The sequence below is a fragment of the Ixodes scapularis genome, unplaced genomic scaffold (assembly GCF_016920785.2).
Source record: "Ixodes scapularis isolate PalLabHiFi unplaced genomic scaffold, ASM1692078v2 PGA_scaffold5__190_contigs__length_132052651, whole genome shotgun sequence".
Classification (NCBI taxonomy): domain Eukaryota; kingdom Metazoa; phylum Arthropoda; class Arachnida; order Ixodida; family Ixodidae; genus Ixodes; species Ixodes scapularis.
In genome coordinates, this window is record NW_024609880.1 from 6765660 (window position 1) to 6778323 (window position 12664).

Genomic DNA, 12664 nt, shown 5'->3' on the forward strand with positions numbered 1-12664 from the left:
AGGAAGGCTGCTATGTCATCGTCTCTATTTTGCAGGGATTGAGTGTTTAGGTGAAAAAAGGAAGTGTGCTTCTTGTTTCTGGCAAACAAAGCACTCACGTCATCGGGCGTCAAAAGGGAAGATTGCATGACAACTTTGCAATGAGGTTACACCTGGTACAGTTCGGGTCTCAGATTATTTCACCTAAGTCACCCACGCAAGCCACCCGAACCACCTGCGAAGTCTCGTCCTTCCTAGCAAAGATGCGGCCGTTCTTTGTCCACACAAATTTCCGTAGCTTTTCCTTTCTTCTTGCCACTGCCATTCCCAGTAGTTTTCTGAGAGTAGGGCACAAGTTTTCGTTTATGTAGACGGGGACATTTTCTTTGTGCCCCAGATGTCTTCTCGTGACCTTTGTCTTTCTGACTTTCGCAAGCACAGCATCACGTTTTGTGCGATTGTGAAATGGGACAACCACTGTCGGGCATGTTAAGTTCCTCGTCGGAACACGGTGGCAGACGCCAACATCTTCTTGAGGGATAGGCTTATTAATTATCTCACCTATTTCTTGTAGCATGTCAGGAAGATGCTCGTTCTGCTCAACTGGAAGTCCCTTAATGTCAATGTTTTTGTTCCGGGAGTACTGCTCAAGATCAGTTAAACGCTGCTCCATGTCAGACAGTAGTTTTTTTTAGCGAATCATACTGGGAGGACAGTGCGGCATTCTCAGCTTTCAGCGTCTTGTTTTCTTCTTTCAACGCTGTGCACTCGGTAGTCATATCATCGTACTGCTTGCTGCAGAAGTTAATGCTTGACTGTAATTTTCCGTTTTCTTTCAGGAAATCCCGCTCTAGTTAGCTGCACATGGCTGCAATGTCCTTCCGAAATTCTTTCCTTGACTCATCGCGCATCTTTTCAACCTCAGTAGGCATGACCAAGACACAATTGCACAATTGGCAGCGACAGCAGCAAACACTGAAGAATGTTTTTAACAAAACAAAAGTGGTCAGACCTGTAAGATGGGAAGAAACAGTGCTCAGTCGAACAGCTCCCGTTGCCGCTGACGCTGCCAAGTGACGAGATGTTGGTCGTAGGCCCTTAAGTAGGCGTTCTTTCCTGGCGGTTGTATCGCCTCGTGTCATACGGGGGCGGGGCGTTGCCGTTGATAGTGGCAGGAACCCAGTCACCGCTGCCGATGACAACGATGATGCGTAGATCCCAGGACAGCAGGGGGTGAGGGGCGATTTCTGTATGATGGCAAGAAATAGTGCTCAGTCGAACTGTTCCCGTTGCCGCTGACGCTGACAAGTTCTCAAGTTCCTCTACATATTTCCTTTCTTCATTGAGCCAGACTCCCAGATATTTATATTTTCCTAAGCGGTCTGTTATAATGTCTTGTATCCTCAGGGGTTCCCTCGTTTCGTCGTTAAACACCCTTAATCAAACTTGTTACCACTAAAACTCATGCCCAAGGTGTCCCCTTCCTCTCCAGGTATTCCAGCTAGTTCCTGTAACATACATATCTCGGTTATCTGCCATAAGTACTATGTCGTCCGAATACCTCAGTTCTAGTATTACCTGTACTACATTTATCCCACCTTCCATATAACTCACATCAAAACCAAAGTTGCTCTGCTTTAAATTCTTTCTCATTTCACTAAAATTTTTTATGAAGAGTAGAGGTGAGAGTGGACAGCCCTGCCTGAGCCCTTTTTTATTGCTGCGGGTTGTGTAGTTTTTCTTCTCATGTTATAACTACCTTATTGTCTGTGTACACCTGCTGAAGAAACCTAACCAAATTTGCATGTAAGTTATACTCCTTCAGCTGACCCCAGAGTTTTTTCTGGCTCACATTATCGGCGCTACCTTCATGTTCAAAAAAGGTAACCATAAAGGAGTTTTCTTCTTCATTGCTATTTTTTTATACATTCTTAGGTGACAAATAGGTTATCTTTCAGTCTTCTATTTCTTCGCAATCTGTTTTGGTGTGGCTAAATTGGACAGTGTTGCCTGGTCGCCAGATGAAAATCATCAAAACTCGTAAATATTGCAATTACCAGAGCTATAAACATTGCGAACCTTGATGCATATGTACTTAGCAGCCTATGAGCATTCCATTTCAAGAATAATCTATCCGTTTAAATTTCGTGTCCTAGGTACGGAATGGGTACGGAAACCAAATTCTGGAGCTCATTTTTTGCTAAAATATAAAACGGGTTAAAGTAGGACTTCACCAATACCAATATTTCGTACGATAACGCAAGAAAACATATTTTGAACTGAATAAAACGATAACCGAAAACCCCCTCGTGGATGTCTGTGAAGTTTTGATGGAATGTCGTGACAACAACATGTAAGTAAGAGCAGCGCCACAACGGGAAGAACGCTGACTCAAAGAGATTACTTAGGCCTGAACGTAGTATCGAGGCTGTTTGGTGAAGAAAGTAACAGCAAAGTTAGCCACTATTAGTTTCAGTATCTGGTAGTCTTTCGGGCAACGCTTGTTCGCGGTAGTTTACGTATGTGCACGCGTGATGTAATATCGACGCCACGGAATGTCTATCTAAAAGGGCCCGAATGCTTACCTCCTCTCATGACGGGATAGCCGCCTTGGTCAACTGCAACGAACGCGATCGCTACGAAGCCAACGCAACTGCCATCACTGCTAGAAAGGAGACGGCCCATGCGGCTCTGCACAGCGGCGCACATGTAAACAAATCACTTTGGCGTTTTTCGTGGCTTCGGGGATGCGGGGAAGGAACCGATATCTAGGAAGATACGTTTCAACTAAAGCAGTGCCAGAAAGATCCACGTAAATACGTGTTCGCACTGAGAGCTCAACCGCACTGGACCAGATTGATGGTAACAGCTTAGGGAACGATCTTTTTCAACTGATATGTTATGAACCACTGGCCACTTACAGACAATCGCAATTCGATGGTGGCGTGACGCTCGGCAGAGAAAGATTGGGCCGGCATTGAGTAGCTCCCAACAACTGCTCTAACTCGACATGTGTTGGCGTACCGTCATGTCGGAATAAAATGAACATATTGAAAACAAGTGTACGTACAGATGTTATGTTGCGAAGTCAATCTATATGGCCTTTTTGGGGGCTCTATAACAGAGAAAAAATAAACTATAGAGTCGAGTTTCTTTTTCTGACGACAGCGTTCGCCACCGCTTCATCTGAAAACAAGCTAGGGACGACAAGGGGGAAGGCTGACCTCTTACCCCAAAATAGAGGACAGGGTTCGAGATATTTATACGAGAAAGGTCCACAATTGGTCTCGTGGGCATATTCCAATCAGCTAGCCAGCAGGGCGTGTGCAGATGGTCTTGTTCCGGGTCGTCGGAGCAACGTTGTGTCAGAGTGTTTTGCTAACCCTATTGTTCTTGGTCGGAGGGACCGTTGCCGCTTTAACTTTACTCTGGTATCTGCGGAGCCAGCATTCGTCCACGCAGCGGCGTTCAGTTTCAAGTACTATTTTCGTTCCCCTTGCTGCTTGAGGGACGCGCACAAAGAACACTTGGAAATTAACGTCGGTCGTCGTCTTTTGAGAATAAGCTCCATTAGGCTTTGCGGACGACGAAGACGACGCAGAGGGTCATACAAATACGACACTAGGCCGAATTGCTTCTCGGCGATCATGGCCCCTGCTGATGTAGCGGCGTCTTCGTCCTTATTATTGTTAATCACCACCGCTCTCGTCGCGATGGTCGGCCATCGCACATTCAAGGCTGCTCCGCGACATGCTACAGCCCTCGGGTTCTTATTCTTGAATAGATATATAGGGTGTCTACAATAGATTTTAGTGCTGTTAAATGAGCCAAAAAAATGAAAGCCGTTTACAATTCCCTGTAACGCCGGTCAGAGCGCAGCTCTTGAGGAGGAGGATGGAAGCGTACTGAGGGATAGGTGACTCATTGAGGTCACGTGACTTCAGGGGGGTCGTGTGACGTCACGGTGGTCACGTGACCTCAGGGGAATCACGTGCCCTCAGGCGGTCGCGTGACCTTGGTGGGTTCACGCGACCTTAAAGGGGGGTCACGTGACTTTGGGGGGGGGGGGGGTGTCACGTGACCTTGCGGTTACGCCGACGCCGATGGTGACGCCGCTCAAGCCGGAAGCGGGCCCCTAAGAGCTGCGCTCTAAAAAATCAGGTCCTGCGCGTAGAAACTGGCCGGTGTCAATAGCAGTCATGTTTGCAAATGACACATTTAGTGATGGTCGTAACTTCCGATAGGCACAACGAGCAAATAAAAGAGCGCTGGTTGCTTGCTCTGCTTAAAAAAAATGGCGTCACAGTTTACAATCAGTGCTAACTCCGTCGTCTGCAAGCATGTCCTTGTTGGCCCTGCCAAGTTGATCTCATTTTTTTACAGAAAGGAGGCGAAATGCCTTCCAATTTCAACAGGTAACATGCACATGCAGTGAAAGCTTAATCTTTGAATGCGCAGGCACCAATTCTTCGGGCTCGTTCCGCAGCATTAAGGATAATTGTATACATCGATACAGGGTGTTTTTTTTTTTTAACTGCACGAAATTTCAAAAGAAAAAGAACGTAAGATAGAGTAGTTTCAGCCCTGGGGCAACGTTAATGGCGATGGTGGCCTCTAGAAAACAGGTTAAAGAGGTAATTAGTTAGCTAATTAGCTATACTGTTTTAATTATCTTTTTAATTCTTAACTTCAGGGAACATAATGTAATTAGAGAATTAAAGCTCGACCTCAATATGGTCTAGCCCTGTCATCAAAGTTTGATTAAAAATTTGTAGTAGGTGCTACGGGGTCAAGAAAGGTGACTTTGGTAGGCGGCGTCAAACCGAAACGAAGCGAGAAAGAGCGCCAGTAAAGTTATCGCTCCGCCCTTCCAGCCCCTGTGGATCGTCATTACCGCAGCCAGCTTCGCCTAAGCAAGTGGAGCCGGCTGCGACAATCACGAATCGCATGCCCGAAAGGGCGGAGCGATAACTTTACTGGCGCTCTTTCCTGTTTAGTTTCGGTTTGACGCCATTTAGCAGTGACATTTCTCGGCCCCGTAGCGCCTACTAGGAACTTTTTTATCCAAAATTGACGACACGACTGTACCATACTGTCGTCGATCTTCAATCCTCTAAATACATGAGGTGCCCTCAAGTGAAAAATGAAAAAGTTTGTTCGACATTTTAGTTAATTAGCAAACTAATTACATAATTTCACATTTTTCTAGAGGCCGCTATGGCCGTTAACACTTCCGTAGGGCTCAAACTAGTCTATCTCACGTTCCCTTGTTTTTAAAATTTGGTGCAGCTAAAGAAAGCACCCTATATATTTATTTATCTATTTATTTATTAGTACCTTGAAGGACCCTAAAACAGGGCATTATAGAAGGGAGGGGCAGCTCATATTTTTACGACAATAAGAAAAGCATATACGCATATACACTCATGAACAACAAAACAAAAAGCATCAACCAAATATTCAAACAAAAGATGACAAAAAGTTCCCATACACCTATGTTCAAAAAGTGCTTGTTCATTGTGGATTGTAAAAATGCGCTTAGCACTTTTTTAAATACATCTATATTGTGAGCTGTGACTGTGTTGTTAGGCAAAGCGTTCCATTCATTAATTGTCAAAGGTATAAGGTGGGAGGAGGAAATAGTTGACTTCTAATTGTGGGGTTATGGTGGCAAATCTTGTAAAACAGTGTCAAACGAAATATTTCCGCCTTAAAGTGAGTTCAGGGAAGTTTGCTTGTTTACGTAGTTCAGACACACTTGTGTGAAAAGAAAAATCAGAATAAATAAATCGTAATACTCTTCTTTGGGCACGTTCTAGTTCGTCTTTCAGATAATTTTGCCTCGGAGACCATAAGGATGCAACATATTCTAGTTTTGGGCGTACTAATGTTGGATATGCAATTTGTTTTACTTTAGGGGGTGCGAGTCTTATGTTCTGTTTGCCTTAGCAACTATGTGATTTACGGGGGTGGTTCATGTTAGATCGGTGGTTATATGAAGACCAAGTTATTTGTAAGATGAGGATGAACCGAGTATAATATCGTTAATGCTGTAGTTATAAGAAGACGGTGACAAAATACGAGAAAAGGTGAGTACTTTGCATTTATCTAGGTTTAGTGACATCTGCCGGTTATTACACCATTTTGCAATGGATGACAAGTCAGTTGGCAGGTATCAGTGGTCGCTGGTGCTTGAGATAGTACGGTAGATTACGCAGTCGTCTGCGAAAAGGCGGATGGTCGAAGGAACCCAAAGAGGGAGGTCATTGATGTAGATTAAAAAAAGGAGTGGTCCGAGCACGCTTTCTTGAGGAACGCCAGTTGTTAGGCTCATTTTGGATGATGCTGAGTTATTAACAACGGTATATTGACAGCGATCAGAAAGAAATTCAGAAATCCAAGTAATAATACAGTGGTCAATTTTTAATTAGTGAAGTTTCATTATACGGCGGTTATGTGATACTCTATCGAAGGCCTTCGAAAAATCAAGGAAGATAGAGTCAGTTTATTGTTTATGTTCCAAATTAGAATGAATGTTACGTATAAACTCAAGGAGTTGGGTCTCGCATGACAATTCGTTCCTGAATCCGTGTTGGTTTATGGTAAGAAAGCCATTAGATTCGATATATCTCATAAAATTAGAAAATATGATATGTGCCAAGATTTTTGAAGGAATACTGGTCAGTGGTATTGGGCGATAATTTAAGGGCGAATTTCGATTTTCGGACTCTTGTATGGGGATGACGCGGCTAATTTTCCAGTCATAAGGGACGATACCTGACGAAAGGGATTCACGAAAAATGTCGGTTAAAAACAGAGATGATGCATGCTTCGTATTTTTTAATATTTTTGAGTTGATGAGGCCGTCACCAGAACTCGAGGAAAGTTTCTGATTTTAATAACTTTGGTAACCGAGGAATAGTCGATGAAAATGTTGCTAAGATTTTTGTTGGGGAACAAGGAACAAAAATAGTTGTTTAGGTAATCAGCACACTGGTCATCGGAGAGAACTAGGCCTTCGTCATTGGTGAGAGCGAGAGGGGTGAACGGCTCAGGATTGATTACGTTCCAGAACTGTTTGGGATCGTTGGATAATACTTGTAATAGGTCGGCACTGTAAAATTGTGATTTGGCTTTTGTAATTTTATATCAATAGAATTTTTCGCATTCTTCATATTTATTTTGTATCTCTTTATTTAAGGGCTTCTGTTTAGCAGGCTTGAATAATCTTTTTTTTTCTTATTGCCTAGTGGCTTGATTGCTTTAGTATACCAGGCGTTGTGACTATCTGTCTTTATGTTCACCAGAGGCACGTATTTATTCGCGAGGAATGATAACCTATTTTTACAACGGAGCCAGTTTTTCTCAATTGAGTAAGTATGGAACGCCTCCCTGAAAAACTCATAAAATGCCTCTAGTTCAGCGTTAATAGACTTGTGGTCGGCTTTGTTGCAATTCCTTATTTGTTTATTAAGAATACATTTGCGCAGAATGGGAAACAAAAAGTTAAGATGTGCAACGAGGTGGTCACTGAGCCCAGGTAGTAGCGGAAGGTTGTTGATCACATTTGGATCCGTAGATAAGCAAATATCAAGTATGTTGCTGCTATGATCAGTGATTCGAGTTGGCTGATTAATCAGTTGTGTAAAGTTGAAATCCCAACACATATTGATGAAATATCTTGATTTATTGTCATTTACTGTTAACCTATTCCAGTCGATGGAGGGGTAGTTAAAATCACCTAAAAGTATATGCGTTGCTTTACGAAATTTTAAGGATATATCACTGAGACACTCTTGTAATAAAGGTACAAAGGCATTATTACTGTATGGTAGTATGTAGCAGAGGCCAATGACTGTTTGAAAAGAATGTGATGAAAGGTATAACCAAACCATTTCTAAGCCCGGTGCAGTAGTAGTAAAGGCTTGTTCTTTTCTTGCGATTGCGTCAGGAACCCGATGACAGAGAACGCCGATGGTCTGTGGATGTTGGTGGTCATAAAATTGACTGACAGGACTCTATCAAGTAAAGAAAAATAAAAAGAAACGTCTATTTACAGTGCAGATCAAATCGTTGCCCGACCGACGTTCTTCACGGCCCTCGCGCGTGAACCTTCTCCATTCTCCCCTTGCCGGCATGTAGATGATGCGCTTCAGATTATGCAATCGGCGCATCAGTTTCTGCAGCCTCGGTAAGAGCTCCTCGGAGGTGATCACCACACGGCCTTCCGTCTCGTTGACGCTGAAGACGATCCCTTCGTCACCCAGGCTGCCGTAGATGGTGCACACAATGACGCGTCTTCGGAAGCAGGGCAACGCTGTGAGTATCCACTCCTCGTGGGTCTCGGCGATGATGATCACGCGCTGTTCCGGCACGCCGTGAGCCTGCACTCGGACCGCCCCTGCCTCGGAACGCGACTCGTTAAGAGCCAGACGCAAGAGATAATCGACGGAAAGAGCATCGTCAAGTATGACCTGGGCGAGTACAAGTGGAAGACGTACGCGGACGTGGAGAGCCAAGTGGACCAGATCGGGCGGGGTCTGGCGCGACTCGGCATCGCTCCTGAGGCACGCGTGATCATCTTCGCGGAGACCCGCGAGGAGTGGATGCTCACAGCGTTGGCCTGCTTCCGAAGACGCGTCATTGTGTGCACCATCTACGCCACCCTGGGTGACGAAGGGATCGTCTTCAGCGTCAACGAGACGGAAGGCCGTGTGGTGATCACCTCCGAGGAGCTCTTACCGAGGCTGCAGAAACTGATGCGCCGATTGCATCATGTGAAGCGCATCATCTACATGCCGGCAAGGGGAGAATCGAGAAGCTTTACAGACATAGCCCCAGCGATCGTCATGCCTTTCGCGGACCTACTTGCAAGCGCAACAGTCGCAGGAGAATCACCGCTTGTGGTTCCAGTGGCTACTGATGTTGTCATCATCATGTACACAAGCGGTTCAACGGGTACACCAAAAGGTGTGATCCTAACCAATGGCAACGTAGTGGCGTTCGTTCTCGGGATAGCCAGTGTGCTGCACAATTTCACGGCTGCAGTCTCGGAAAAAGCGAAGCGCTGGCACAAGATGTGTACCTTGGATTTCTCCCTCTCGCTCACGCCGTGGAGATAGCAGCCGAATGTTGTTTTATGGCACTTGGTTTGAGGATCGGCTATTCAAGTTCCTTTACACTCACTGATCAAGGCACGGCCCTGATGCCCAACACCCAGGGCGACGCCTCGGTACTCAGGCCGACCCTCATGATTGCCGTTCCCCTCCTGTTAAACCGCATTCAAAAAGCCGTGGAGCAGAATCTCGCATCAGAGGGAGCCTTCAAACGAAACCTCTTCGCATTCGCACTCCCTTACAAAAGCTACTGGAGAAACAAAAAGTGCACTACACCGTTGCTCAATCGGATCGTGTTCAAGAAGACGCGCGAGGGCCATGAAGAACGCCGGTCGGCCAACGATTCAATCTCTAATGTAAATAGACGTTTCTTTCTATATTTTTCTACTTCATGGAGTCCTGTCTGTCATTTTTATGGCCATCAACATCCGCAGACCATCGACGTTCCCAGTCATCGGGGGCCTGACGCAATCGTAAGAAAAGAACGAACCTTCACTGTAGTCACTCGTGATACCGTCAGGCGGTTGTTCACAGCTATCAGTACTCCCCCTTCCCGTTTGCACATTCTATCAGATCTATACAAATTGAAATTCATACACGAAGACAAAACGTGTCATTCACGAGGAGAAAATGAATCTCGGGGGTGAGCCATGTTTCGGTTAAAAGAACTATGCCAGCTTGCGTTGAGTCGATTAGAGAATACAAAGCATCGCGTTTAGATAACACACTTCTTATGTTCGTATATAGAACAGAGTAAGCGTAGAACGAATCTTCGGTTCGTTTTGATGACGACGCAGAAGGGGCAGAAGAAACATATTTTTTTTTATTATTTGGGTTGCTATTCGTCCTTGGCAGTTACACATTGGTTAGCGTGATCATAAACGAGAGAGGTGTTATGTATGTAGAGCTTATCATATCGAAGCTTAAATCGACAGTTTTTGGGTTTCACGTACGCGAGCAGTTCCCTCGTAGCAGTTCTTATGTTTACCGGAAAATCTTCACCAACAGATAGATTAGTACCCTTCAGTTTGATACCAGCGGAAAGAATGGTTTGTTTATGTTTGAAAAAGCAGAACTTTGCATTAATGGGCCTACGTTTTTGGGGTCGAATTGGCCTAGACGATGTGCTCTGTCTACGGCGAAGTCGGCTAGCACAATGCCAAGGTTTTCGGCACACATAGTTCGGAGAATCTGCTCGGACTCAGCCCAATTTTCTGATTCCTTATCGTCCAGACCAAAATAGTAAGTTGAACCGGCGTGCTCGGCTCTCTGCGTCGTCACAAGGTGCTTCCAATTGTTTCAGACGAGACTCCATGATAGCAGCGTTGGTGCCCTCGGTGTGAACCGTCACAGGATTCAATTTAACCGTATCCAGATCAGCCTCTAAGTTGGTGACTCGGGAGGATAGATTTCTTGCAAGCTTGTCCGTATGCGCCCGCTTTTCGTTGAGTTCTTTTACTTGATTTATTAAAGCAGATTGTCCGGTTTCAAGTTTTGTTACAATCGCATGAATACTGAGCAGAAGCTCTTCGCTTTGGGCCTTGGTCAGGGGGCCTGGATTAGACTCTATATCACCACATAATATCAGAAGCAGCAATTTCCAAAGAGGTGTCAGGCATGCGTGTGGGATCGGCAGGACTAGAAGGCAAATACAGTCACTCTTAAAACATTAAAACGGTTTTGCTTCACCAACCTGTATGACGAAGAGCCTTCATCGTTCCATGGGTGTTGCCGAGGCCATCATGCTAGTTATGTTAAAGTTTGGCAAGTACCTCAGTGCCAATATAGCAATATTGTTTTGTATGGTTGCTTGTTATGTATATATATTTTTTTTTAATTTAAAGTGTTGTGTAGTTCCAGAATAAATATATTTGCACAATGAAAGTGCTAATTTTCACCTGCAGATTGCTTGCGCAACTTTGTTTTTAAACAGTGCTGCTGGCTGTTAAAGCCTGCCTCAAAGTTCTACGAGTGTTGTCTGCATATATCTGCAGTCTACACAAGCATCATTACCATTCAGATTCGGGTAGGACATGATGCTGCTTGTTTGGCGACACAGGCTTGCTTTTTCCAAATAAAGGTGTGCGAATTTTCAAATGTACTGCAATATTTCCACCTTTCAGCTGTGAACGGGAGTGAAAGGTCTGCGGTATTGAATACCTTCCTGTTCTGAAAAGACACTTTGTGCAACGTTTCGGAAGGGATACGTCTTCAGACAAGTTGCACAATCTGTCTTTTTGGAACAGAAAGCCATTCAATGCAAACGTTCCACTCCTACTCTAAGCTAAAAAATCTAACTAACAGAAAATTCGTCTCTAAAAATGTCGAAATTCGTAGACAAAGGAACAAAAGTTGCTGCCTCATTACTACAAAATTCATTTCTAGAAAGTCATAATTAATCCTCAAAGGGGATTACATTTGCTTCCTCAATACTGGAAAATTAGTCCCTTATAGGATGAAAATGTATTCTCAAAGGGATGAAAGTTACTCCCTCTCTACTATAAAAATCATCTCTGAAGTTGGCAAAATTGATCCTAAGAGGGATGAAAGGTGCTCCTTAATTTCTGTCAAAATAATCTCTAAAAGTGTCAATAAATGGTCTTCAAAAGGACTAAAGTTACTCCCACTTCACTATAAACATTATCCCTCTAAGCTCCAAATTCATACTCAAAGCCGCGAAAAGTTAGTCCCCAATCAGAAGGTTACCTTCCAATAATAGCACTGTTATTGGAGTTTGTCGCCTGCATAGAAGGCGTGGTCTACAAGATTCCGTTTTCCTGCGGGCGTGCCTACATAGGACAGACTGGGCGTTGCCTCAACATAAGACTACGAGAACACCACAGTTCTATGAAAGGAACCGCTCACACGCATCTCGCAATGCATTGCCGGGATCGCGGATGCCAACCCCTGTTCAACAAGACTACAGTGATGTTCCGACACAACCACAAACTACCCCGAGAAATGATGGAGACGTACCACATAACAAAAACCGGATCCTTGTGTGTGAGCCAGCCCACAGTGACTTTGATGAAGAGCGAGATCTGCTTTTTGGATCTCGGATAACTTGGCCGGTTTCGCATTGAGTGAAAGAAGAAGCGCCAGGGCCACGGAGGGGCATGCCTGCACGAGCAGCAGCAGCATCACATGACTTTCCTTTTCAATAGAATCAGTTGCTAGTTCAGAGCTTGTCCTGTGTTTCTGTGTTTCTCCTCTGTCTGTCCTTGTCCCAGTCGCGCTGTAAGTAATTATGAACTCTTGCCAACTCGCCCAATTGTCCATTTTGCTAGGACCTATGAAGGACGTGCCAGAAGAACACAGCGTCCCAACACTCTATAAATACATGCTCAATACTTTCTGTCTTTTTACATAAAAAGCAGCTATCTGACCATGAACGGGTATGTTTCTTTTACTTAACCAAGCTTTAACGGGAAGTGTTTGACTGTGTAGCTTAAAAAAAAAGTTTTTGATGTATGCGGGGACTAATATTCTTTCAACACGTTTCAAAAATTCTGCCCTGGGCCTGCACTGTATACAGAACGGTATACCGTTCTGTATACAGTGCAGGCCCA